At 38.5% G+C, this 26,529-nt stretch overlaps 1 protein-coding gene across 24 annotated transcripts in view; it reads right to left on the bottom strand.

Moving 5' to 3' along the window:
• ATP2B2 (ATPase plasma membrane Ca2+ transporting 2) overlaps positions 1 to 26,529 on the bottom strand; it is a 408,804-nt gene that overhangs the window by 318,624 nt on the left and 63,651 nt on the right. For 19 of the 24 annotated variants that reach the window (XM_071755354.1, XM_071755361.1, XM_071755360.1 and 16 more), the window contains exon 1: positions 13,450 to 13,574. The exons of 3 other annotated variants lie outside the window; for them this stretch is intronic. The gene's annotated coding sequence lies outside the window, so the exon portion shown is untranslated. Of the gene's footprint in view, positions 1 to 13,449; positions 13,581 to 26,529 lie in introns of those variants that run through there. 2 more of the 24 variants (XM_071755387.1, XM_071755378.1) reach the window with 1 other exon arrangement.

Raw genomic sequence — 26,529 nt, 5'->3', positions numbered from 1 at the left:
GTGGTCACAAGTTACAATTTTCAAAATTTGCATTGCCTTCAAAACAATACAATTACCAAAATACTGAAAAATACATCCCTGGACAAAACCTTACTAATGTAAGGTTTTAAATTAAAAATTTTTATATTAAAAAAATAAAAAATTATTTTATGTGTAAAATAACAAGAACATTAAGAGCTGGAAGAAAATTTGAATCAGTAGTAGGTCAAAAGCAATCTTACATTATCCCATTGTACAACAGAAAAAAAGAACACAGTGTCAGGTACAACAGAGAACTTCTAAAGCAGCAATGCAGCAATTCTGTATCCTTCTCCAGTGAAATCTGCATTCTGCAGTGAATGGCTTAAAAGTCTGAACTGCACTTGTGTGGCACTGCTCAGAACAACCTTCAACGATGGGACTGTAGCCTCAAGGATGTTTTTAAAATCAGGATATTAATTTTTAAGTTACGAAGATTCCATTTTCCAAAGAGATACCATTAAAAACTGAATGTTCAGGGTGAGGGAAAAAATACCCAAATTACCCTGAGCTTAGGAGAGCAGCATCAAAGCCTGGAGCAGGATCCAAAGTTCACAGCAGACTCCAGTCTTTGCATCAGTTCAAACCAAAGTATGTACTCCATATGCAGATGGCATTACCAGGTCCTTCCACAACTCACACCCATCTCTATTAAAGGGAAATACTTGCTTCAAGGTGTTTACTACATACCAGCTTTGGAGCTTAAATACTGAGCACAGTAACCTGCTTCAGCTGCTTGTCTTAACACATTTGGCAGAGATCAAACGAGGTCCACATAAATAAAAAAAAAATAAAAATAGTGCACAACAGCTTCCATCAAGAAAAGCCCCAAAATTAAAAACAAACAAAACCTCCCTTCACTTATTCTCCCTTCACTCTCCTGACTGTAAACTGGTTTTGAAATTGTTCTACTACAAACAGATTTCTATACCCTGAGAGCAAGCTGAGTGTTATTCAGTTTTCTCCACAACCCTGCAGGACTGCACCCAGAGCAGAGCCAGGCTTTGGCTCATGTTTCTGTGATCCTGGAAACCCAGGTTCTGCCAAAACATTCCAGCAGCCCTGAAGGCTGACGACTAAATAGCAAGTGGAGCTCAGAGACATTTGCCAGAGCTCCAGGGCTATTTCTGTGGTCACCTAGAAGTAGACCATGCACAGATGGTTTCCTGGCCTGCACACCTTGCAGTGCAACCACCCACACAGAGGGTCTGTGTGGGAAGCACATCAGCTATTAATATTCAAAAGGAAAGGACAGCTAATTCCCCCACTGAGATGAAGAGAATTCTTATCATTAGTGGCAGCTACAGGTACATCTGTGGTCCTGCAACTCTAAAGTAACATTTTAAGCCCACAGGCAGGAACAGATCTACTAAAGCTGTGTACAGATGGAAGATTTCTCTTTTCATACTCACTTCCCACTAATTTTGTTACTGACACACCAGTAATTACTGTTTCTAAATGCCTTCCTTACTTACTTCAATTTTAATTATAGTGTGCCAGCCCCTAAAACTGTACAAACCATGCACCAAAGAAAGACAAAGCCTTTCCTACAGAGGCTATAGAGTTCTCAAAAGCAGAAATACAGGAGCAAGGCCTCGTTAGGCAGAAGACATCAGTTTTACTTTGCACAGCAAGTCCCAGATAGGGATAAAAATAAGCATGAATTTTTAAAGGGGACAGAGAGCTGTAAGGCAGGAGAGAACTGCAAAACCCAGTGGCAAAAGATTTTTCCTGACACTTGCCTATATTTGCTGTTCTCCCCAGACTCCTTTCTCCCTAAAAAATGATGACAAAAGAAAAGGCCTGATTGTCATTCCCTCCAAATAACAAAAAACCAAGGCTCTCAATCAGCTTTTAAAAGCTTTTTCTGTCCTTTGCCCTCCAGCTTTTCTGCCAGATCTGTATCATGTCTCAGGGTAAATACAATAGCCCAGTCTAATAACAACATACCTTAAAATATTTACAAAGTTAGTAACTTTTCTTTCCAGACATCTTCCTGAGGAGAAACAGCACGAAGTATCTCTCCCTGCACCCAGCACCTCCAGTATCACCTTTGACATCTTCTCCCTTCCTAACTGGGTAGGTTCATGCTCCCTGCAACTGCTCATAAATCAATGCAAAATACCTACCACCTAACCAGCATTCTGCTGGATCAATACTGATTTGCCTTTAAAAGTAAGGAAGGGTCAGAGAAGTAGAGTCAAAAGTGAGATGAGCTGCTGGAGTTCAACTTTCTCAGATATGATAAAGTTCATACAAGGTTTCTCAGACTCAAACCTCCTTCCCATCTCCAGAAGCCACAGCCTGACAAGCTGGGACACTCTATGACAGGGCCCTTTCAGGAGACCGTTTTCCCTCTGCTGGTTAAATAAGGTTGCTTTCCAATTCTCAGCTATTAAGAATTCATTCCTCTTCTCCTGGGAGAGGGAATTACCTAATTCATCACAGCTCAGCCCTACTCTCATAATAGCACCCACAATTAGGGCATGTGTCTGTAATACTTCCTCAGAAAGTTAACCCTCCCTCCTTCCAACCACTGAAGTCTTTATCCATCCAAGGGAAAAGTCACTACAGCCATGAAAGGAAGAACTGGAGGCTGGATCCAAAAAGGAACTAAAGCCCCACTGTTACACACAACCTGAGCAACATCTTACTTCATTTATAGGGTCTCTGGTCCCCACTGCAACAGCCCAAGTGCTGGTTTAGGGACACAGACTCTGGGCATCAACCAGAGTACATCTAGAAACAGGAAACACCAAGAAAACAGACAAGCTGCTACCTGGACTTCCTTCCACAACTTAGGAACTTCCTTTTACTAGGAATTTGTAAAACCCTCTATGTCCAAGGGAATGCTCCTGAGTGTAATTAATCATTTAAAGCAGGACAGCATCATTATTGCCTCCACCTCCTCCTCCTGTTGCCACCACAGCTTTGTGTAGTGCCACTCTGGAAGATGAATTATATTCTTCTGAAGAAGACAGGCCCACAGGTAAAAGAGAACTCAGCAAGTTGCAACAAGACCATCCACCTGATGGAGGGTATAATCCAATGTACCTGTATTTTACATTCAGGAAGATTAACTGTTTCTTCTGTTTTCACCCAGTTTAGATTCCTTCATTTCTGAGGAACTTTTTAACCAAAAAGATCTCTGAAGGACACTAGCAGATCACAAAGCAACATTTTGTAGGGCAAGTAAAATTTACTGATTTGCCTGCCAGTGACATACATTTAGTCCTTACACTGCTTATTATTTGTTTTTAAAAATATTCCAGGGGAAAAAGGAGTAAATATTTTGGTGAGATAGCCATATGACTTCAGTTTAAAATTCTGCTGACACTGTACCTGGTTGACTCTGTTACTAACAGAAGGACACATGAATTACTTAAGAGATTATACTAAAGACATCCTTGGTGGGAGACACTTCTTAACATCTACTGAAGAAAAAAATGTATTGACCAGAAAATATAGAAATATAGAGCACTTCCCTTATTACAAATATACTATACAATTACTATTTAGAAGCTAACAGCTACACTGCCACCTTAGGTATTAAATAGACAGGGAAATCCAAGTTCTTCTCAAAGACTTCAGATAATTCAGGAAATATTCTAGACAGCATCATTTCTTGAATGCATTATTCAGCACCTAAGATTTGCATAAAGTATCAATTAAAATTCCTTGTAGAAGCTTAGCTCCTTTTCTGTGACTTCAGCAACATACTAACAGTACCAGCTCTGGAGATAAAGCTTTCCCTACCATACAAAAAGTGCATTTTCCCTGCAGGGTTTCAACCCTGGCACACATGGAAGTCAAAGGCTTTTACTGGAAAATTTTGCTCCACAAGGTATCAAAGCAAAGATGCAGGACCCAGCTCTAATCTCACTTAGCACACTGTAAATGCAGCTCTATTAGCATTCAACAGACTTGAGCTCAAAAAAAGGAGAATTTTGGATAAGTACTAATTATGTAAATTAACTAAGTATATGCTTTTTAATACAGTTAACTTATGGAAATAACCCAGAATTCTTACTTCATTAGAATTATTGGGGAAGTACCACAGTTTAGTTTATTTCAATGCAGGATTACACTGGGGGGAGAAATGCTGTCAGTTGTTTCCAGAACTGCTTCCAGCCTCCAACCTGAGCCATGTTGCTGCTGTAGAGCAACATGCTGCAGGTACACCCTGCTGGGGGGGTAACATCTTAATTTCAGTAAAAAATTCCAATAAAGTGAGAAGAGAAAAGGGAACAGGAGCAAGAATATGATTTTTCCAGATAGTTCTTTGCTAGTCTGGCATCAAACCCAATATAAACAAATCTGTGCATTACTGATCAATATTTGAATGAGTAGCTGTGATACAGACACCTGGATTTAAAATACTGAAGGCTCTGACAATGCCCTGGCAAAATCCTAGCAGGAATAAGAAAGGAGAGAAGAACAGGGGCAGTGGAAGGGGGAAAGGACTGAGAAGTTGCACATCCAAAAGGAGGAGAAACAGGAGCTTCAAACCATATATCCCCATACCACTGAGAGCTAAATGCAGTGGAAGTGCCTTTCTTGTGTCACCACTGGTATCACCCAGTCCCTGAGCAGGCCTGCACAGAACAAAATCTGTGCTGAGGAAACAGAAAGGCTCCAGAAATACATGGTCCAGGAAATAACTCAGGGGGTTGTTTAAAGTCATTAATGGCCCTGAGAGAATTAATACCAGCTAAAGCAAGTTTAAAAAAAAAAAAACCACCAAAAGAAACAAAAAGGAAAATACTACTAAAACACAACTTCTAATCACTAATTAGAAACTCTGCCTCCTAGAACACATGAATTTAAACTATAACCCCCACCATACTGTCAACTAAAAATTAGAACAGGAACACACACACACACAAAAAGTTTATTTTTAATTTACAGGTGGGATTAATACTTTTATTTATCTCTTACCTTAATGAATGGCTTACTTAAAAATGAAAATATATACAAAAACATCAGCTTTCAATGACTTCATTACTACCATCGTGCAAGGGCTTTACATGAGTATGTGGCAAGCATCACCTTCCTTCTTGGCATTTCTTTCCATGCCAACAAGTTCCAGTAGCACCACATGAACATTTTGTAGCTGTGCTGACAAACTCTGTGCTGCAATGACACAGCACTCAGTGGGTGGAAAGAAACTTTTTTTCCTTCACACTCTTCCTGGTGATAAAGGCCAGGATGAAATGTTTGCAAATTACCCTTCTGCTACTCCAGCACCACTGTTCCTGAGCTGCTCAGTACTATTACTGCCAGAATCAATTCCCAGCTTGACAGAAGCTTCCTCTCTGGGAGCACCATAAACCCAACTACAGCAACCCTCACACAGCTGCAGTCCCAGTCAAGTTTGATCAGCTACACTCAAGCCAAAAATAATTTGACAGCAGGAAGAAATACCTCACTTGCTGGATGAAGATATTCTGTGCTGAACATTACAATGGCCTTACATGATTTTCTACACAGATTGGAGTGTTCTCTGTGGAAGAATGGCTCCTCATCCATGAATCAGAAGGTACCTGTCATTGCTGTAAGCTATTCCCTTTTTTTCAGAGTGCCTCCCACTGAGAAATCAAGTACACTGCTGTTTCTGAAACAGTATTGCTGCTTCTCTTCCAAAACCCATGAAAAACATAGGAAAAAAGGAAAAAAAACCTCCCTTTATTCAGGGAGAAGAAAAAAGAAAACCAAACCAAAAAACAGTGCCCTAAAGGATATCTGAAACCTTGTTGAATTCTTGTAAATGTCACAAGAATGCCTTGACTGCCATGTTACACAGCTGCTAGCAAGATGAAATGGAAATGCTACTGGATTTCTAGCATGGAACAACCAACCCTCTACTTGAGGGAAAATATTAAACATAGCTGTAGGCTACATAAAATCTGCAGAGGAAACTGCATTGCTACAGCAGCAGGAGTGAAGAGACACTCAGAGGAGGGCACTACTGTGGACTTCACTCTTTGGTTCACATTTCCTCATCCACACTGGGATTCCAGCCTGACAGCTGCTTTGTAAGGGAACAGTTTGCACTCAAACTGCTTCCATTCTGTTCTAACAGTAGTGGTGCTGACTTAGTAAAATTATTACGTTTTTTACCTTTTGATATTACCTGTTTTCTGTATCTCTACCAAATACAGAGGCATCAATAACCAAAACTGCCCTGCTGCCTATCTGCTAGGAAATAGATTGGCTTCACTGACACACATCAAGCCAAGCAAACCTCCAGCACTGCAGAATAACAATAATAATAATAATAATAATAATAATAATAACAACAACAATAACAACCAGACAGCTTTTTAAACTAGTCTTTTATTTGTGCTAGAACTGAAAGGAAACAGATATTGCTAATGCTAATTTTATCCTGTAAGTGTGATTTTAATGATTTCCATCTTTTCTATTCAGCTCACCTGGCCAGACTTCACCAGGACAAGCTTGCTAAAGATAACCCTTCAAAAGACCAATATGGCTCAAGAGGATGAGGGCATATAAAACTTTTCATATCAAGGTAGAAAGTTAGAAACACACCCTCAAGAAATTATATGACTGCCCACCACAATGCCTGACAAACTACATGAACCAAATACTGAAAGTCTTGAGCCCTCTTACCAGGGAAAAGCAACCTGGCAAATTGGGAGTAAATTACACTTTAGCACTAAATTACAAAGTACATATGTGTCCTGGACCTGCTTTCTTGAATGCAAACCCACCTCATCTAAAATGGGTAGAGAAGGAAGAATAACAACTACATAATTTTGTGTCAAAGCACAGGACCTCACCTTTCAGGTATAGCTGTTACATTGAGAGATTAATTTAACTAAAAAGATTCCACCCCTAAAAAAGAAGCATGCCTAATTGTATTGTACTGACATTAAATCTAAATTATGCTTTTTTACTTACAAACCATACAAAGCATTAACATATAAAAGCTTCAGCATTGTGCAGAACTCCTTTACTTGATTGTCTCATTTACACATACAAAGAAGCAACCCAAGATGATACCAGAGTAATTACAGCAGGGTAACTGCAAGGTAATCCAGCACCACAACCTTTTCTTGAAGTTTTTAATAAATGGAAACAAATTTCTTTCTGCAAAAAGACAGTAAGTAATTAAAGTCATCCTCTTTCAATAAGCCTAGAAAAAAAAAATAAATGGTTTCAATAATTAATAAGTATATAGTGAGCTCTGCAGATTTTTAGCTTTAAAAAAAGTATAAAACTAAGGTGCAATTCGAAATTACTTGTCCTGCATAATTCAAATAATGTATTTTTTTGAGACATCTTCACTCAGGGCAGGTTACAAGGGCTGCAAACCTCTTTCTTTAGTTAAATGACAGAGGCAAATACTGCTGCATCCTGTAGGATATTTCTGATTCCAACAAGTCAGGCAATCTGTATGCATCTATCATAAAAACTACTGCAAAAATCTAGCATCTAAGCTATCACCAGAATGCATTAAGAAGTTATGAAGAAGTTCCTGTAGCCACTTGACAAGCAAATGAATAGACACCAAAACCACAAGGCATCCATGAAAACACAACCTTCATCGTTTCAGAGAGACAAAGTAAAATGGAAAAAAAATTCTGTGTTTCTATATTAAAAATACTACGATGTCTGTTCCTGTTTCAGTTAATGGACTCATATGGGTTCATAAAATAGGTGCCCTTTGCCATCCACATAGACTGGTCTGAAAACATTTGGGAGAAAAACTGCCAGGTAACACATGGGTGTAGCAAAGAAATCTTCAGAGCAAGACAGTCATAGCAAAGGAGCAGGGAAGAAAGCAAACTTTAGGTCTTCCTAGTGCCCGGGAAAGGAACTTGCCTTCTACTTCCACATGGGTTAATAGATGATTGCATCCTCCATGCAAATAGAACTGGCTTTCCCTGTCCTCTCCAAGCCACAGAGTTTAAGGCTTACTTCAGCTAAATGACTTGATTCCTGCAGAGCACTCCCTGGCCCCTCTGTGGCTGTGTGACAATTTGAATAATTGCCTTCAAAAGCAGAATGACACAGCACAGGAATCTGAGCCAAATCTCCCAGTAGTCAAATCTCAGCTGCTAAACTGCTGTCAAGATACAGGGATAACCATCTCAGCTCTTCACAGACACCAAGCAATTAGGTTGCCTGAAAAGATTTCAGTTTGAATTCTGCCATGACAACTGATTTAGAGAAGGACAAATGTGAGACAGGCCCTTTGATACCACCAACTTCTTCGTTTGGATGAACTAAGTTAAAAAGTTGTGCTGTGCTTTTCACACACACACACACACACACAGAGAGAGAGAGAGAGAGAGAGAGCTCACCCTCACTTCTTTCAAATGAACTTTTGTCTGTTTAGGTTTGCAAAAGATCGACAGAAACAAAAGCTGAGACTGGTGCTTCAGCAGACAGAGGCAGTGCATAATTCCACAGACAAAGTGGCACAGGACACAAAAAAAACTGTGGAAACAAAATATGGTTTTTAGCTTTCAACCTTAAGGGCCTGACAGAAGCCTCCTTCAGAAGAGCAGAGCTGCATCCACCCTCCTCAGCAATCATAATAATACATTCCTATTTAAACTTCTGCTGAAGGTTATTTTGCCATAAAAAGCAGTGGGTTTGCTTTGTTGCTTTTTTTTTTTCTTTTCTTTTTTTTTTTTAAAGTCAATATGCCATGCAAATAGTAAAGCAGAAAAGGTAAGTAGTTCTAAAGAAAAAGGCAAGTTTAGTTATACTGTTTTTAAGAAGCCTTCAACACCTTCATCTCAAGGTTCCCTGAGATGTACTTAAAATATCAGGGCATAAGGGCTGGGACTGACTTAACAGATAAGATAGACCTTGGAGTATTAATAAACTCTAACAAGTCAGCTCAACAGAAAGTGTTCTTGTCAAATCAGAAGACCTGTCCCACTCATGTAGGGTATCAGATCATTTAGACAAAGCAGTCACATAAACAGGAAAAAACCCTTAATGTTTCTTTTATAATTACTGATTTTCTTATAAGACATTTGGAAACTACAGGGATCTGTGAACTTAGCCCCCCCCCTGCTAAGTATTGAGAGGCAGAGGCAAGAGCAGTTCTAAGACTTTATATTGAAGGTTCCTAGAGGAACTACCTGTTTGAGAAACTCTCTTCATAGTTTTATAATTTCCTATTTTATCCCTGGGCTTAAACCACTACGTTGCATCTGTAGTACAGGTGTGTAACACTTTCAATTTCACACGTGGATGTCAAAGCTGATGAGGAATAGCTGGATGAAAAAAAAATAGGTCCACAGTCCTTTTAAGAAAAAACATAATCCTTCCTTCACAAAATAGATCAGTTAATGTTTTAAAACTGTTCTCAAACCCAAAGAAGACATAAAAGCTTTTAAACAACATCTAAAAAAAAAATAAAAATTAAAATAGCCCAAAAAAAGGAAGAAAACAGCTGATTCACCAGGAAACATATTCCCAAGCTAAGCATCACTGAACTGTGTTCAGGAGACTCCCATTAAGTTTTACAAGTTTTACTTTCATCAGACTCTCTGCTCTTCATTTGCAAAATATATAACAAGGTCTAATATTTGAGCATTTCTATGTTCACTTTGGAGAAACTAGGGAACTCTCAGTTTGCCAAATTAAAACCAAACAAAAACAAAAATGCAAAAACACACCCTAGTAAAACACTGAAAAAAACACAGAGAATTATAACCTCTGTAATATTTAATCTTCATTTAACCATATAAGCTTTCATAAAACCTCTCATTTTTTTCAGCCACTTGCATTAGTCAAAGCAGGTCACTTTCACCCCTGTCTGTCTCATTATTAAAAAAGAGTCCAAATGTAAACCATTAGATAAGCAATTTCCAGCTAGGACTTTTCCAGTGACAACATAAAATATTCAGAGCAGTGAAGCTTACTCTGCTACACTGAGCCTGATGCAAAATGAAGTTAAAACAGCAGAAGGTGCTGGATGCCCTAAGCAGGTGAGGGCTTAAATAGCTTACACATACAAAAAAGTTACAGAAATGTGTCACTCTAGGATAAAAACAGTCTCTACACAAATAGAAATGGCTTTACTTTCTCTGAACCTAATTTATTTGTAGTAAAATCTCACCTGCTAGGAGCATAAATCTGGTCCATAAGACTGTGCCAAACTAGAACCTATGAGTTTAAGCCAAATAATTAATTCAGGATAACTGAGATGAATGCTTCTTTTACACACCTAAGCCATGCAGTTTGCAAGGACTAAGGTAATGTCATTGTCATTTACTGCCAAGACCAGCAGAGTTGTCACCTTCCCACTGACCCATCTGACACACAGGCACTCACCAGTGGCCTTCCCAAGTAGCTTCACTCTTGCCCCACCACTCCTTCCACCCAAAAAAAATCCACACATGTGAATGAATAGTAGGATATTTTAACTTTTTGCTCTCCCTAAAGCTCAGCTAAGTCAGCTCTGAGAGCCAGGGTGTTGTGTAGCACCTGTGGGCTCTCTCCTTCATTTATAACCCAACTTGTAAAAGTAGCAACAGAGAAATTTATTGAGCAAGAAATTCTGAAAAAACATAGATACTGCAAAACTTACCACGGGAGAAGAAATCAAATTAGCTTTTGGAAATTATTACAATCAAGGCTTGATTTCTAAGGGTCAGCTCCTGGAGTCCCCTGGCTTTCTGCAAGCACTGAGCATGGCAGGGCTGAAGCTGAGGATCCAGGAACCCAGATTTCCTGAGGTCCTCTGCTAAAATCTCAAAGCCAAGGACCCAGAAGGGTCTGTGGATGACAGCAAGTGTCACAGCAGCTCTGCCAACCTATAGCAGAGCTAGCAGGAAACAAGTAGTTTCCAATGGCCTTTTCATTAGCATTTCCAAAGGACACATTTACACAAATAGTTTGGGCTACAGTGAATTTACATTTTTCAGCCAAAAATGGTTTTGTCACAAGTCTCCACCATTGCTGCCACTAAATTTAAAAAAAAAAAAAAAAAAAAAAAAAAAAACGAACCACAATTGAAAGAAAGAATTTGTTATACAAATCTGGCCAGCTGGATTCTTTCTCTGCAGCTATTGCAGAATTCTTACATGACCTAGAGCTGCTGAGCCTACACTGTGTATTTTCTGCATTCAACACAAGCCACATATGTGGAACCCTCACAGATATGACTTCAAATTAATGGGTGCTGGACCCCAGAACAGAAAAAGTGCTGATAATACATTAAAAATTTTAAAAGGACTCACAGCATTGCAAGTTGATGCTCTTGACTGTGACATGATCCAGTATTCTGAGACAGAAAAACACTGGATTCTCTTTCTTAGCTACCTCTTAATGAGAAGATTAAAAGAAATGTACTGTCACTGACCTGCAGAGGAGCACTATGATTCCCTTGTTTGGATGCTGCACAGCACCCCAAGAACAGAGCCACCTCAAAACATGTTCCTTCTAAAACTAAAATTAAAACACCTCAGATTCCCCCATCCTAGAACCTGCCAGAGACAGCGTTACTGCAAAGAAATGACTTTCAGTAATTATCCCTTGCTGCTGTAAAAATTCAATAATTTCAGAATCAAAATAATTACTTTCATTAGCAGTATTGATAACATTTTTGCAGGAGCAATCAATGCAGTCAAGCTGTCACCAGTGATCGATGGCTCCAAGCCTGGCAGCCAGGGGAATGGCTCAGCTCCTGATTGCCCCTCTGAAGACTGATAATCTCCTGAGCTCAGGGCACTAGGGTGTTCCCATTTGAGCATTTTACAGAAATCAAGCTTCATGGAATGACCTCCAAACAGAATAAACCCGTTCCCATGACTTCCCCTCAGCCTCCTCTACTGTAATCACACAACCAGGAGCATGGAGGAACAAAGAGAGTGAATAATTATTTGCAGATAAATATATTCCACTCTATTCCAAACTATTTACCTTCATCTCTAACAGCTTTTCTATTAAGGAGGGGATGTCAATTGGAAGATAAATCTTTATGACATGTAAGAGTTAGGTAGAGAAGATTAGGCTTGATTCTGGCTAGCATCAAGTTACCATCAGTGTAACTGCTAACTATAACTGGTAGTTACTGCTGAGACTCAAAAAACTGTGATGAATTCCAAAACAAAGATTCTTACTCTGTCTGTAGGGATTAAATGGATCTCCCACTTCAAGCAAATATGATTTATCAATGCATGACTCAGACTAGCCTATATGCTTCCATTTTGTGGGTAATATTCCAACTAGACAACTCAAAGAAACAATAAAAAACAGAAATATAACTGCAATTAGTTATTTGTACCAGCAAAGAAGAAACTTGTTAAATGCTACCCCTGAAACCCCATAAGGGATTTTGTTAGTGTATTGCATTGATTTAAAGGTTCTAGTAATGCTTCCTATCAGGAAGATCTTCCCACACAGAAAATTGGATTTGAGAGATTTCCAGATACTGGGTCTTATTTCCCTCTAATTTACATGCAATTATGATAGAAGAACAATAGAGAACAAGCTTGCCTATAGCAGTAGCAATGAGATGCATGAATGCAATGTCTAGAACCCCTAGGTTCTATACCTGACTAGGGGTCCTGAAAATGTTTGATTCCTCCCTTAAAACATCATAGAGAATTTTGATATAAATACAGAACTTCTGAAATGCCCAAGATTCAAAGAACATAAGTTGTCATGGACTATGCTCAGGAGTTTAGTAACCTGCTTCATGGTATCTTCTAGATTTTATTTACAGATCAGAAGCTCCTCCCCAGTCACCATCACAGCAATTTTGCAGCAAAGTGGTTCCTATTCTTAAAAGAGCACTCAGTTTCTGCTTGTCCCAAAACGAAGGTGGCTTGAAACACCCAGGGTGATCTTACTCAAACAATCAGAACGTTTTTCCATTCATGGAGTAACAATTAAACTATTTTTACTTTTAATCATCTACTTAAACTTTGTTAATTTATAACATCAGTAATCCAACAGCTACAACAAAACGAAGTGACCACCTTAATTAAGTCCTTATTTTATTTAGGAACAGTCTTCTTTGCTTACTTCATCCCAGTTTTAAAAGCACAGATTCTGTCTCAGGACAATAATACTGTTTGGAATATTTCTTTTTCCTGAGTCTGAAGTGATCAGATTCTATTGATCAGATTATTTTTATTTGATAGAAGACAGGATTGGCTTATGTGTTAAGATACAAGAAACAGGACAGCTGCTTATATTTTTATATATAATGTCCTTAGTGCTGCAGCAGTCCTGGCCCACTATCCTTTCCACAAGATCTACCATAGGATCACAAGCAACTTCTCAATCTATTGCATGACTCATTTTCTCTTTGTAGACAGGAGTGATTTCCCTACTTCTCAGAGTTATTCAGACAACATGTCACAATATTATGGTGGTATCATCATAAATACTAGTGTAAGTACCATAAAATAAAACAAAGTGATAACACTCACTCACACTCCAGTGTCTCCCAAAAGCATCCAGCTCTGTGTTGCAGAATTCCCTAAGGATTCAAAATCAGTTCCATTTTCTGCAGAGCCCTGATGCAGCACATTCCATCTGAATTACTGAAATGAACAGTCACCTACCTGAAAAAAAAAATAAAAATAAAAAAAAATCAAGATTTAGGCTGGAGACAACCACATCCCTGTGTGGGACAGGTCTAATGAAATCCAGGTTTTCTAGTAAAGTCAGAGTTGACTTTACTCATGACTTTACTCATTTTAAAAAATAATAATCAGACCCACATAAAACATCTTGTACCCATTTTACATTGACAGAAGTCATCATAATCATTTGAGTGCCTCCTTCCAGCAGGATTGCCTGAAGCCACTGAAACCCAAGTGTCCTCTTCACCTCCACAGAATAACCTACTATTATTTTATCAGTTTTACAGGCTGCCCTAGAAGCTTGCCCTTATGAGGAAGGGCTGGTCAGCAGGAGGTCCTTTGCCTAAATGAAGCAGTCATTGGAACAAGTTCAAGCAGGATTTTCTCCACCCCAGTTTTATGTATGTGTACATAAATGTTGACATGAACTGTTTCAAATAGATCTACGGCCCAGTAATGCTTAAAATAGTTGTGTCACTTCATACCTTTGACAAATCTCAGGCTGATTCTTCAGAAACTATAGTTTCTATTATGAAATAATCTCTTTTTAAGACTGTTGAAGCTTAAAGCCATAAAACAGAAAAAAACCCTCATTTCTCATACCACCTTTTGGATGCCTTTGGCTTTTCCAACTTTAATGCTGAAAGTACAGGGTGGGATAAAGCTTACTGAATGTGTAGCCTTGCCATGGTGAGGAATGTACAGGATTAAGACAAGCAGCACTAAATCATGCTTGCCAAAACGTTTCCAAGGGATACAGCTCGGAACAAACTTGACTCAACCTTCAGCAGTTCTGTTGGAAAGCAAGGTATTCCAAAGACAAAGGACAAGCTTTAAAAGCAGCTGGGACAGTCACCTCTGAAAATGGCAACTCAGCATTCTTTAGTGACCTTCTTAAAAAAAAAAAAGTGTCTTAACAATCCTTTTACTTTTACCAAGTGCCAAAAATCTCTGCATTCATAACCTTGACTTGCTGTCAAGGAAGAAATACCAACAGCTGTATGAAGTGCAGTGTTAAAAGGCAATTATCTTAATGTCTTGAAAAGCTTCTGAAGAGTCAATAAACAGCCTTATTTTACTGCTTGGAAATACATGGTATAAAACCTAAATTTTAATATTTTTTGGTCACCGACACCATAAGAAGATTATTAACAAGTAGAATCCTTAACATCTATTTCAACTAAATAATATTTTTTTAGCTTGATATAGAAAGGCAGCAACATGCCACATGCAAAGCAAAATCTCCAGGGAGAAAAGGTATATTGGATGAGAATAAATTATAGCTTCAAAATACAGAAGAGCACCAAGGTACAAGTTTGGTACAGATGTGACACGCAACTAGAATAACAGTATTTGTTTGGTTGGGTTTTTTTTCCTCAAATGGAAAACAATCAATACTGTTCCAACTAAATCAAACCAGGTTCATGAGACAATCTACCTTAGTGCTGAACTTCCCTGAGGGGAGAAGAAATATAATTTCTGCAAATAACCACTGAAGAGGTCAATCTGACATTGACACAGAGCACTTGCAGACAGGAACACTCACTAAGAAGGGTTAAGACTCAAGTGCTAACAGATAAATATTTTCCTTTTTTTGTCCAATAGTAATAGTGTCAAATACACAAAAAATACATTGCAGCCCTTTAGCAGCAGTCACTGCTGTTTCCAGTTTTCAAAAGAACAGGAAAGAAACTGTTTTGGATAACAGGCTAACTTTTCACAGATAAATCTAAGATTTACAGGAGGAGCATTAGTTATTGTATAAAACTGGGAGGTGAGGGCTAAAACCAAAACCCATCATATGCCAATTAATCTTGCAGCACACCAACATGATGCTAAATCAGACTACTGAGATACAAATGTGTGCAGAGAAATAATTTGTCTTCTGTTGAGAGTCTTTTTTTCCTTAGGGGAAGGAGAAAGGAGAAAAGGAGATGTGAGGGCCCAAAGAGGAACAAAAAAAAAAAATCTTCCCATGCCCTTTTTCATACAAGGTTGGAAGTATCCCACAAACAATCTTGAAAATAAGTAGAATCTGCAAGTAGGAGCTAAATTTAGTTGCATATGTTTTTCACAACATATGCAAGTACAACGTCCCCTTTCTTCCTGAGGGCACACACTTCACTAAATTATCTTCCTCTACATTCCCTACATGTAAGATTTCCAAGCAATATAGAATTGTATGGACAAGCAACCTATTTGCAATTCAAAATCTTGAAACAATGTTCTCACAACAGGAAAGCAAACTTTTCACTCACCCTGACCTGTAACTTCCCCACTATATTGAAAATCAGCAACTATAAAATATGCCTGTTAACTATGGCTGAGAAAAAGCACAACCACACACAAAACCTCCAGTTTTGGAGAATGATTTCTACTGCAATGCTGATTCTCAAAATAAAAAGGTCTCTGTTTTATCATGAAGTAGAGAGAATTAGTATTGACTATTATTATTTATTTTCTTCCTCCCAAGGAGACCAAGTACACTCCCCCAGAACTATTCCTTTCCATCTGTTTTTCAGGATGGTTTTAATAATTTTTTTTCAAAATAAGAAACCTGAATTCTATCTGCAAACATTTCAACTGTATTAATATTATCTATTACTAGAAGAAAATTAATACCAACTCCTCTCTTTGACTTCTATACACCCTTAGCCCTTTGAGAACTGTGGTTTCCTGTGCTCATTCCCTGTGTTAAGGATATGAACCAAAAGTTTCACCTTGGAGAAACCCTTCAGGTACTGCTTCTCATCTAGGGCTACAACTGCCTCTCTATTTCAGAGCAGCAAGTATTACTTTTCAGTGGAAATGCTGACAAGTACAATGCCTCCAATTCTTGTCAATGAACACTGGGGTTGAACTTGCCTAAAATGTAAAGTCATAATGATGAGAAATCAATGGGAAACAAAGAGACTGTAAGAACTACTCAAAATATAAGCAATCATTTTGGACCAATATTCACCCCACCGTAACTGAATAAATAGCTTTATTAACTTTATGAAAACAAACAAACAGAAACAAAAAAACAAACCAACCAAAAGTAGCTGCAACTGTTCCTTATGCTGTCAAGTCCTGCTGTCTAGATTTGAGGGATTCTATAATAAGTGAATAGAAAGTATAATTAATCAAGAATAATTTTAAGCAATACACAACATAATACTCCTAATGGCATCATGCATGAAAACAGCATTTGAGTAGATGAGACCATAATCCTTACTGATGCTTCAAAATGGTGCTTATAATGAAGATTTCTGCTCCAAAGAGACTAAAATCATGTGAGTATGAAGCTATGAAAACACACACAGCAAGGAAGGTCCTTCAGAATTTCCCATCCTACTTGCAACAAAGCAGCTAAAACAACAAAGGAGCCCCCCAGCATCCAGTGCTTCTATCCCTGCAAATTTATGTTCAGAAAAAACCCATCACCATTAGTGCCATATTACAAGACAATATTTAATGCTATTTACCTGAGGTAAAATGTCTTTCCTACTACAAGCTAGAAGAGCATAAATCTCTACATATCACCCTAGGCCAGCCTCTGTGCCTTCATTTTTACCTTGGCCTCAGCTCTCAGACAGACCTCCAGACAGCAGAATAAAGTACAAAGCAGCACCAGAGTACATTCTAATTTCCAGACTCAAAGCAATCTCTCAGCCTGTCAAGCAAAGCCAATACAACCTCACATCTTATCCATAAAACCTTAGCCCTCCCCAGAAAATTTTTTCCCCTTCCATTTTCTTCCAGACATTCACTAGAAGTGAAAAATATTTCAGTACTGACTTCTGAACAGGCTAATCCAAAATTCCCCAGACTGACCAGATTTTTTTTTCCTTACTGCACATAAATGCTCTATAGAATTGCAGAATTATTTTAGTTGGGCCAAACTATGTTTACTTGTCCCTACACCCTGGTTCTAACCACACTGAGATGAGGAACTGCCTTAACATGTGAAACACATGAAAAGAGAGTGAGAACAGATAATGCAGATGAAGTAATGATGCTTTCTTCTTCATCTACTGCTCATACAGTAATTTAAACAGAAGAAAATCACCAATGTCTTAATCCCAACTTCTAACTGAAGTCTGTCCAAGTTCAGCATTCAGTCTTATTCTAAAAATTTATGGAAAAACATGAAAATCAAATAATTTCTCTAAGACTCTTACAGATACAAGGACTAATTAATTTCCTAGAAGAGCTCAGCAGGCCCATTCCTACCAGTAATTATAATTAAAAGTTGTAGAACAGAGCCAACAGAATCCTCAAAGCGTATCTGTAAAATAAAAAAACCTTTTCACAGAAACACCTGTAATCCAACAAATTAGATTACTAGATTTTTGTCTTTTCCATTCTAGTAAGCAAAAGCAAAGAATTTCCAAGAAAATTACATGAACTGATTAAAAAAAATTACACAAGTCTTAAGGAAACACCAACTGTACTTCAGAACAAACCATTTTTTTTTTACATTTGACTAACTGCAGAATCTTCATTTTAATGTAACATGGGATACATTCTCTTTAAACATAATGTGTGCAATCTGAAAGTTGAGATGAGCTTTTACTTAACCAATAAACAGATTACAAAGTCCTATAAATAGTGATTGGAATAGCCCTATTAGGAGATTTATTTTCTACCTCTAGGTAGAACTTTATCCATAAATAAGAAGCCACTTATATTTTAACATTTTTTGGTTTCTGTGGTCCAAAAATATTTATAGCTTGCAGCCACTGGAACAGTGGAAGCCTAAGCAATCTTAGAGACTAATATTGGCTCCTTTGCAAAAGTGATGTTTGCAAAATTGTGCTTTGGAAAAGAGGAGCCACTCCAAACAAAGAGTCTAAAGAACAGCCACAAATATTTTGCTTTGAATAAAAGAAAAAAAAAAAGTGCATCCACACGTGCACATATGTATACACAAAGTGTACACATGCACTCACAACTACATTTACCACTAACCAAAACTGCAGAAAACAAAGCAAAAGCTCCAAGCATTCCATTGTACTAAGATGACATCTCCACAGACCCAGAGATCAGCATGTAAAGGATGGCAGCACCTTTCTCTGCCTAGGAAATCCATTGCTCAGTAACTATTTCCAGACTGGACAGTACTGCCTATCCAAAAGGTTTCTCAGGGAGGGCTGAAGCCTCTTGGGCACACGGGGACAAGGTCAGTTCTCTGTCCAAGAAGGAATGCTCAGCTTTCCAGCACAGGAGGTGTATTTGAGTATGGCCTCCTGCATGTTGAGGAACAAGTTGTCAAAGGCATTTTTATCAAGGGTAAATCATGTTTGACTAACCTCATAGCCTTCTATGAGGAAATTACTAGGTGGATAGATGATGGAAGAGCGGTAGATGTGGTTTATCTTGATTTCAGTAAAGCATTTGACACCGTCTCTCACAGCATCCTTGTAGGTAAGTTGATCAAGTATGGGTTTGGTGATCAGGTAGTGAGGTGGATCAGGAACTGGTTGAAAGGAAGGAGTCAGAGAGTTGTAGTCAATGGGGCAGAATCTGGTTGGAGGTGTGTGACCAGTGGAGTCCCTCAGGGGTCGGTACTGGGACCGGTGTTGTTCAATATCTTCATCAACAACTTGGATGAGGGTATAGAATGTACCCTCAGCAAGTTTGCTGATGACACTAAGCTGGGAGGAGTGGCTGACACACCAGAAGGCTGTGCTGCCATTCAGAGAGACTTAGGCTGGAGAGTTGGGCAGGGAGAAACATGATGAAATTCAACAAGGGGAAGTGTAGAGTTTTGCATTTGGGGAAGAACAACACGATGTCCCAGTATAGGTTGGGGGCTGAGCTGCTGGAGAGCAGTGGAGGTGAAAGAGACCTGGGGGTCCTGGTAGACAAGAAGATGCCCATGAGCCAGCAATGTGCCCTTGTGGCCAAGAAGGCCAATGGCATCCTGGGGTGCATTAGAAAGGGGGTGGTTAGTAGGTCAAGAGAGGTTCTCCTCCCCCTCTATTCTGCATTGGTGAGGCCACACCTGGAGTATTGTGTCCAGTTCTGGGCCCCTCAGTTCAAGAAGGACAGGGAAGTGCTTGAAAGAGTCCAGTGCAGAGCTACTGAGATGATTAAGGGAGTGGAACATCTCCCTTATGAGGAAAGGCTGAGGGAGCTGGGGCTCTTTAGTTTGGAGAAAAGGAGACTGAGAGGTGACCTCATCAATGTTTTCAAATATGTAAGGGGTGAGTGTCAGGGAGATGGAGTTAGGCTTTTCTCAGTGGTGACCAGTGATAGGACAAGGGGTAATGGGTGTAAATTGGAGCATAGGAGGTTCAAGTTGAATATCAGAAAAAAATTTTTTACTGTAAGGGTGACAGAGCCCTGGAACAGGCTGCCCAGGGGGGTTGTGGAGTCTCCTTCACTGGAGACATTCAAAACCCACCTGGACACGTTCCTAGGGGATGTACTCTAGGGGGCCCTGCTCTGGCAGGGGGGGTTGGACTAGATGATCTTTCCAGGTCCCTTCCAACCCCTAGGATTCTAGGATTCTATGATTCCTAAAATGTGAAGTTCCCTGGCACCAAATGCCTCAATAGTGAAACCAGGCTTCCTTCAACTTTCTGACAGAAATTATTGCAACAAAGAAAATAATGGTTTGAGACTTCAGACTTTGGAAAAAGACTTCTTGCATACACTGGCACCTTCTCAAAAACCTTAAGTTTAAAAATAAATCGAAGTATAAGGTGCACCCCTCCAATAGTGATTCATTTGCCTACTGCATGAAACAATTTTAAAAGAAACTTTGCTCAGCTTCCTGTTCTATCTGGGGAAGTCACACCTACCTTAGTCCTCTGATAAATAAAAAAACTCAGTGCAGCACACAGAGAATAACTGCAATGTTTGTCAGTAGTTATCTGAAAGCAAAGTTTTTAATTATTAAAAAAAGATGAGAAAATTTTCAGGAGGAATATCAAGACTGGCTGTTCCTGCTATTATTTGTTTTCATTGAAATAGGGTGTTTTTAAGACCATGTGATTTGTAGACCAATTAAGCTAAGTCAAAATGACCAACATTACAGGACAGTGAGTGCTAGAGAACATTATCTTTGAATGATGCTGACAACAGACATCCACAGCCCTATGTTTTATCAACACATGCTGTTCCTAATAAATATGATAGTTAAGAAACAGTAACATACATTTATAAAGATTTTTGACAGAATAGATAACTTGTACCATTCTTGAAGTGGCATTTCAGTGAGGTAAAAACCAAAGGTACCATAAATTCTAATCCCTGTGAGCTGGGCATCAGAATGTTCATCTTTTACACAGAATGGAACAGGACACTATGAAAACAAATATGCACTGCCCAAGTCTGTCTTGTATCAAAAAATACCTTTAAAAAAGCATCCTTCTTCCCACAGAAGAAAGTAGATGGTAAAGCCATACAGGGTTTTTTATTATTTAAAATTATATTTATGAATAGTAACTTTAAAACCACTATACATTTGCTTACTAGATACATGATCCAGGACTGTTTATTAACTATTTTTGTTTCCCTCCTCCCTCAAGGTTCTCAGCAATTTATTTCTAACAATCTTTTTAGGAGGAATGTGACACTAAGATATAGGTGTTAATCTACATGGTGAACACATCACAATACTTAATTTAGCCTTATAGATCCCATATCCTAACTTCATTATTACTGGGGAAGATACACTCTGCCAGACTCCAAAGTTAGCCAAAAATATTTTCATATTTCTATATAACAGGGGTGATGTTATATGGAAATATATGGAAAGCATTTATTCCTTGAACCCACCGTACATCTTAAATGATAAGATGGAAGAAAAGCACCCAAACATCAAAAACACTATTTAAAAACATGATCTACAAAGGATTTTACAAAACTTCATAGTATTCTGTGTCCTGAGCATGAATTCACTGAAGAGGTCTCTCCAGAAAGGGGAGTCTGGAGGCAGCATCAGCACCCAGGAGCATTCCAAGGATTTGCTTTCCCCTTTGGGAATTGCTGCCTTTGCCTGATTCTTGGCTGCTCTCAATCTGCTACCCACTGACATTAGACACATTTAAGTACCTCTGAAATGCTCTGCAATTCCCATTTGAACACATTTTTGTTGTTGCTGTGTTACCTGGTAAGTAATAGTTTCAAGTATTACATTCCAAAATTATTACACAAAGGTCTCTCTTAGCTCCGGCCTTTGGAAAGCTCCGAGAATTCCAAATGGACAAAAAAAAACCAAACAAAAATCACCACAAAAACTGTAAATTTAAAATGTTTGAGTGTTGCTTCAGAGAATTCCAAGGGACAAGAGGACTCTGCAAACAGAGAAGTAACTTTTTTTAACTACTGAAAAGGAAAGGTAGCATGTTATTTTTATAGGTTGAACTCTTAACTCTTAGCACTGAATCATCTAAAACACTTTAAATATAGCTGAAATTGAGTCCTCCTCACTCTTGACCCTTCTCAATGGATTAAGGTCAAGCAAACAACCTGAGAAACCATTGTCTGCCAGGATGTGCTGAACGAATCTTTCTGTGAACTATTTCAGTTACCACAAAAGGAGTAAATGGCCAGCAGGCAGTTCACACATTGCTGTGCAAGTCCAAGTCCTACAACTTGTCAGGAATGCAAAGATACTGCTGGAATTACAATGCATCTCAGGGGAAACCTCTGCATACCCTGCTACCATGAAGTCTGCATTTCCAAAGAATTACTACATTTTCTTCAAATTAGTAGATATACCTTTAACATAATTTGTTAAGCACAAAAGAAGAATTTGCATTTGTTAGCATTTTACCAAACATTGCCTTTATCCACCAGTGCAAACTGAAAGTCAAAATACCAGTGACAAGTTTGCTCTCTCATTCTTCTGCTATTTTCTTCATAAATGCTTTTGCTTTAGATTAAGCACACAATTGGGATTATGCTTAATGTAACAAGCACTCTGAAAACAGCTTTTTCACTTTGTCCTAAAGCATAACGTGCAGAGGCAAAAGGCCAAGTCCCAGTCACATGAGAGATTTTAAATGTGAAAGTAGTAAACATAAGGCTAACTCGAAATAAATAGTTTACTTTGGGTTGTTAAGCTGTCTAATTAATTTTTGTTTGACATTCTTAGTGTATTGCAGCAAGCAGTAATTTAAGCAGCTGCTTAAACAGAGATCATACAAATATATGACCATAGGCTAATGGAAAGAATGGCATATTTATTTAGATTAAACATTCCTGAACAAATTAAATAATAAATGTTCAGATCACAAGCAGAACTGTGTGGCTTTCTGAAATAAGCAGCAGAAAAAAATTACTTTGCTAGTTCACATGGGGGAGAGCACCATGTGAAATGTGTTGAGCCAAAGATAATCGAAACTGCTAGCAGACCTAGTTGAAAAGAACAGACTTACACTAAAAATAATTCAGCTTACTTTTCTTTGAAAAGGTATATAAGCATTTTCATTACTAAAACTAATTTTCATTACTAAAATGCACTGCAGTTTGCTTTGATGCTGTGCAAAGTTTCTTGGTTCTGCTAAATGGTACATAATTATACTCTTCCCCTTCCCCCAACAGATACCATAAATCTTTTCTCAGCTTCAAACAATTAGGACTTCAAAAATACACATTTTTAAACTATATATCACAAAGTCAAGTGAAGTTATTAAGTTTGCAGATGACAGAAGGGGTCTGAATGTTACTTAGTGCTTAAATCCCAAGTTCTGAAGATCTGAGAAAAGTGGCAGAGCTACCTTTGGTCATTCTGCTACCTGGAAAAAATTTAAACCTAAGATTCTATCAGCATTCAATCCTCTGAGCTATCAATGCATTCAACAAAAGGACTACTGCAGGGGAGACTCAGCACCTAAAACAACTTCTTCTGCATAAGCTGTCTCATTCTATTTGCTCACTTTTAGTTTTGAAAATAAATCAGTAATTACTGGATGCCACAGAACTTTATAGAGCTGCAAGGAACATTCTAGATACCAGTGCCTAAAACTTAGAGCATGCCCAAGATTTTCCTATTTTGCCCATGCAAAGACATTATGAGGAGGGACAGCACTGATCATACTGTTGAGATGGTTACTCTTTACTAGGGAATATTACCTTCACTAAGACCTTGTGAGCTAAAGGGGCCACAGAGGAAGGGTGAAGCAAGGATTGCTTGCTTACCTGACAAAAACAGCCTGGAAGGAACCTCAGAGTCCTTTCCCACAGCTTCAGCAGAATATAGCTGACTTCAAAAGTGTGCCTGACAATGTGCCTCCAGTCCCATTTACAATCCTTCACACAGCCTCCACATACCTCCCACTCCAGTGCTTCAATTTTTCATGTGTAGTTCAGCTCTCCCCCCACCACTACCCCATTTACATCTTTCTCACAAACTCATCTGATGGTGACTTTTTGTGACATTCTGCTCAGATACCAGGAACAACTGATCACCAACTTCTTTGCAGAAACCTTGTATTTAAAGCATCATGCTGCCAGCTCTTAGTTTCCCTCTCCAGTTCCTTAAGGGTTTTCCTTTTCTCCCCACAGATCACCTTCCACAAACATTTTATTCTTCTCTCACCCACTGTACTCTGCACAATTTGTGCTTTGCTTTGCCTTCTCTCCTATTTTGCTCAAGAGCAGTGCCCAAAATCAGCAGCCAGCTAAGTGACCTTCACAAACTCTGAGGGTGAGCTCAGAGATGGTGCATACTACAAATGAGAACTTCCAGACATCCCAAATTAAAATTCTGTAAGACACAATGCTGTGGACTACACCCTACCCTAATCCCCACCTTCACCTACAAACCAACAAGACAAGTTCTCTTATTTAAGGCTTGCACTTCTGATTATTAGTAATTTGTCTGTTTCCTTTTTTACTTGCTTTTCAAAGTTGTTGATTAATTGCACCTACTTGTAAACACCAACCTTAATTCCAGTACTGTCCTATATCCCCATCAACCCTGGAAGCACTCCAAGTTTTCCATGTTTTTATATTCCAGCATCAAACTGCTAATAAAAACAATTACACAGAAGAATCAGGCACATTCTTGAGTGATCCATTCCAACTAGACAGTGAATAACTGATAACTCTGACTCTTCTTCTAAATTGGCTGTTCCTTGAAAACACTGAACTTTTTTTGCAGTCACTTCACTTAAGTCAGATTTTTCTTATTCTTTTTCTTCTACTGAAGCCATGTTTCTATGTTTCCCCTCCTCAGGTATTCCAGTTAGCCTTTCAAAGCCATAAAGTACGTGGGTTAGCAACAAAACCTGGTAACTATTGGATGAAACCCATCCTCAATGTACTGTCAAACTTTTTTTTCTTAGAAATCCTATTCTGGCATCTTTCCAAACACCCAGTTAAACCATCTTTACCCTCCTACGAAGAAAAGCAATATTGCTTCCCACCCACACATGCCATCCAGTGCTCTGGGAGTTTCTCCTTTTAACAAATTCCCCATGTCAAGTGGCAGTAAATCATACACTACATCAAAGAATTCCTTAAATAGCAAAGAAAGTATTTTCACTGGGCCTAACCAAGTTGAATTCATTTAAATAACCTAAGTATTTTCTAGCATGTTCTCATCTTCAGGCCTGCACTACTCTTTTGGAATTACATAAAGGATCTGATCACAGATCATTTCTTGTGGATAGGCTAAGGAAAAAAAAACAAAGAAACCCAGGAGATACTACATGTCTTCAGCTTGCTCTAAAACCTCTGTTGTTTCCTCTTGCTCATTAGGAGAAAGAGACAACTCCTTTTAAGCCTAAAGATAGTAATCATTCTGCTTTGACCAGACAGTGGTCAAATTATCATCTCCACTCATTTTAACTGGAGAGCAGCTTTCTTAAATCAACTCACAGCTTGTAGAGAACCAAAACTGTTGAACCTCATTTTGAAGAAAATGACTATTTAGCTCAGAACAAGACACTGTCAGTTAACTGTCTCTAATATGTTAACTTTGTCTTTTAGCAAACATGAAGCTCCAGCTATTTACACTGTTATTAACTATACAAAACCCTAGTTTCTTCTTTCAGCAGGCTGACAGACACACAATTTCCTTTGCTTATGACCCTGTTCTGCAGTAATTCCCCATGAACTCCACAGCAAAAGGATGCCAGTGACTTATGTGAAAGGCACACACACTTAGTTTTTTTTAGAAGTATCTTACAGGAACAAGACAGAAATGTCATCATTCACACAGGCTATCAATGGCCAACAGCAACAGAGAATTTATTTTTCCTGACCTACTTACAAGCTGAAAACACAAGGACATAGTTATCCAAATTGATCAAGTTAGTGCTGTCGAAGTTCAGGGAAGTCTGTAACTCTTTTATTAGAGTTGTGTCAGAGCAATTAATTGTCTCTGTTCACCTGCTCATATCACTATTTCCTATTTAAAAAAAAAAACAAACAACAAAATTTTAAAATATTAAAAATTTAAAACTATTTAAAATAACGCAGATGGTATTTACAGACCTTTTAACAACACAGACCTTACTCTGTGCTCAGACAAACAGCCCAAGATACAGAAATGTCAGGAAAGAGCAGGACTACAGTGCAGTTCATTTGTTTACAAAAGCATCTCAAAGTAGATCTGCCAGGACCATCTCAGCTTTCCCAGCAGTGGGATACCAGTGTAGCTCTTTAAGCCATGTTTGACACTTCAAACAATTTTTAATCTGGGATAAATAACCACGTCCTTTACAGCCCACAACCACTTGTAGGCTGGCTACAAATCATTTCTACCTGCTATGGAATACTTTTCATGTATTTCAGCTTTCTTGACTCTCTCAGATCCTCCCAATGAAAGACTGGAGTCTCTGATTCCCAGGGGAAAGACAGCAACAACTGTCACTATGACTCCAGAATTCCATCTGTATTCACAAAAACCAGACAGTTCAAACCATTATTTTTAAATTATCAGTCAGCCCCAAGGCAAAAACATCTATAAAAGGCAGTGCAGTGT

This window comes from Heliangelus exortis, chromosome 12 (genome assembly GCF_036169615.1).
Source record: "Heliangelus exortis chromosome 12, bHelExo1.hap1, whole genome shotgun sequence".
NCBI lineage: Eukaryota > Metazoa > Chordata > Aves > Apodiformes > Trochilidae > Heliangelus > Heliangelus exortis.
The sequence above is the reverse complement of the archived record's forward strand: the minus strand, read 5'-3'. Positions and strand labels throughout refer to the sequence as shown.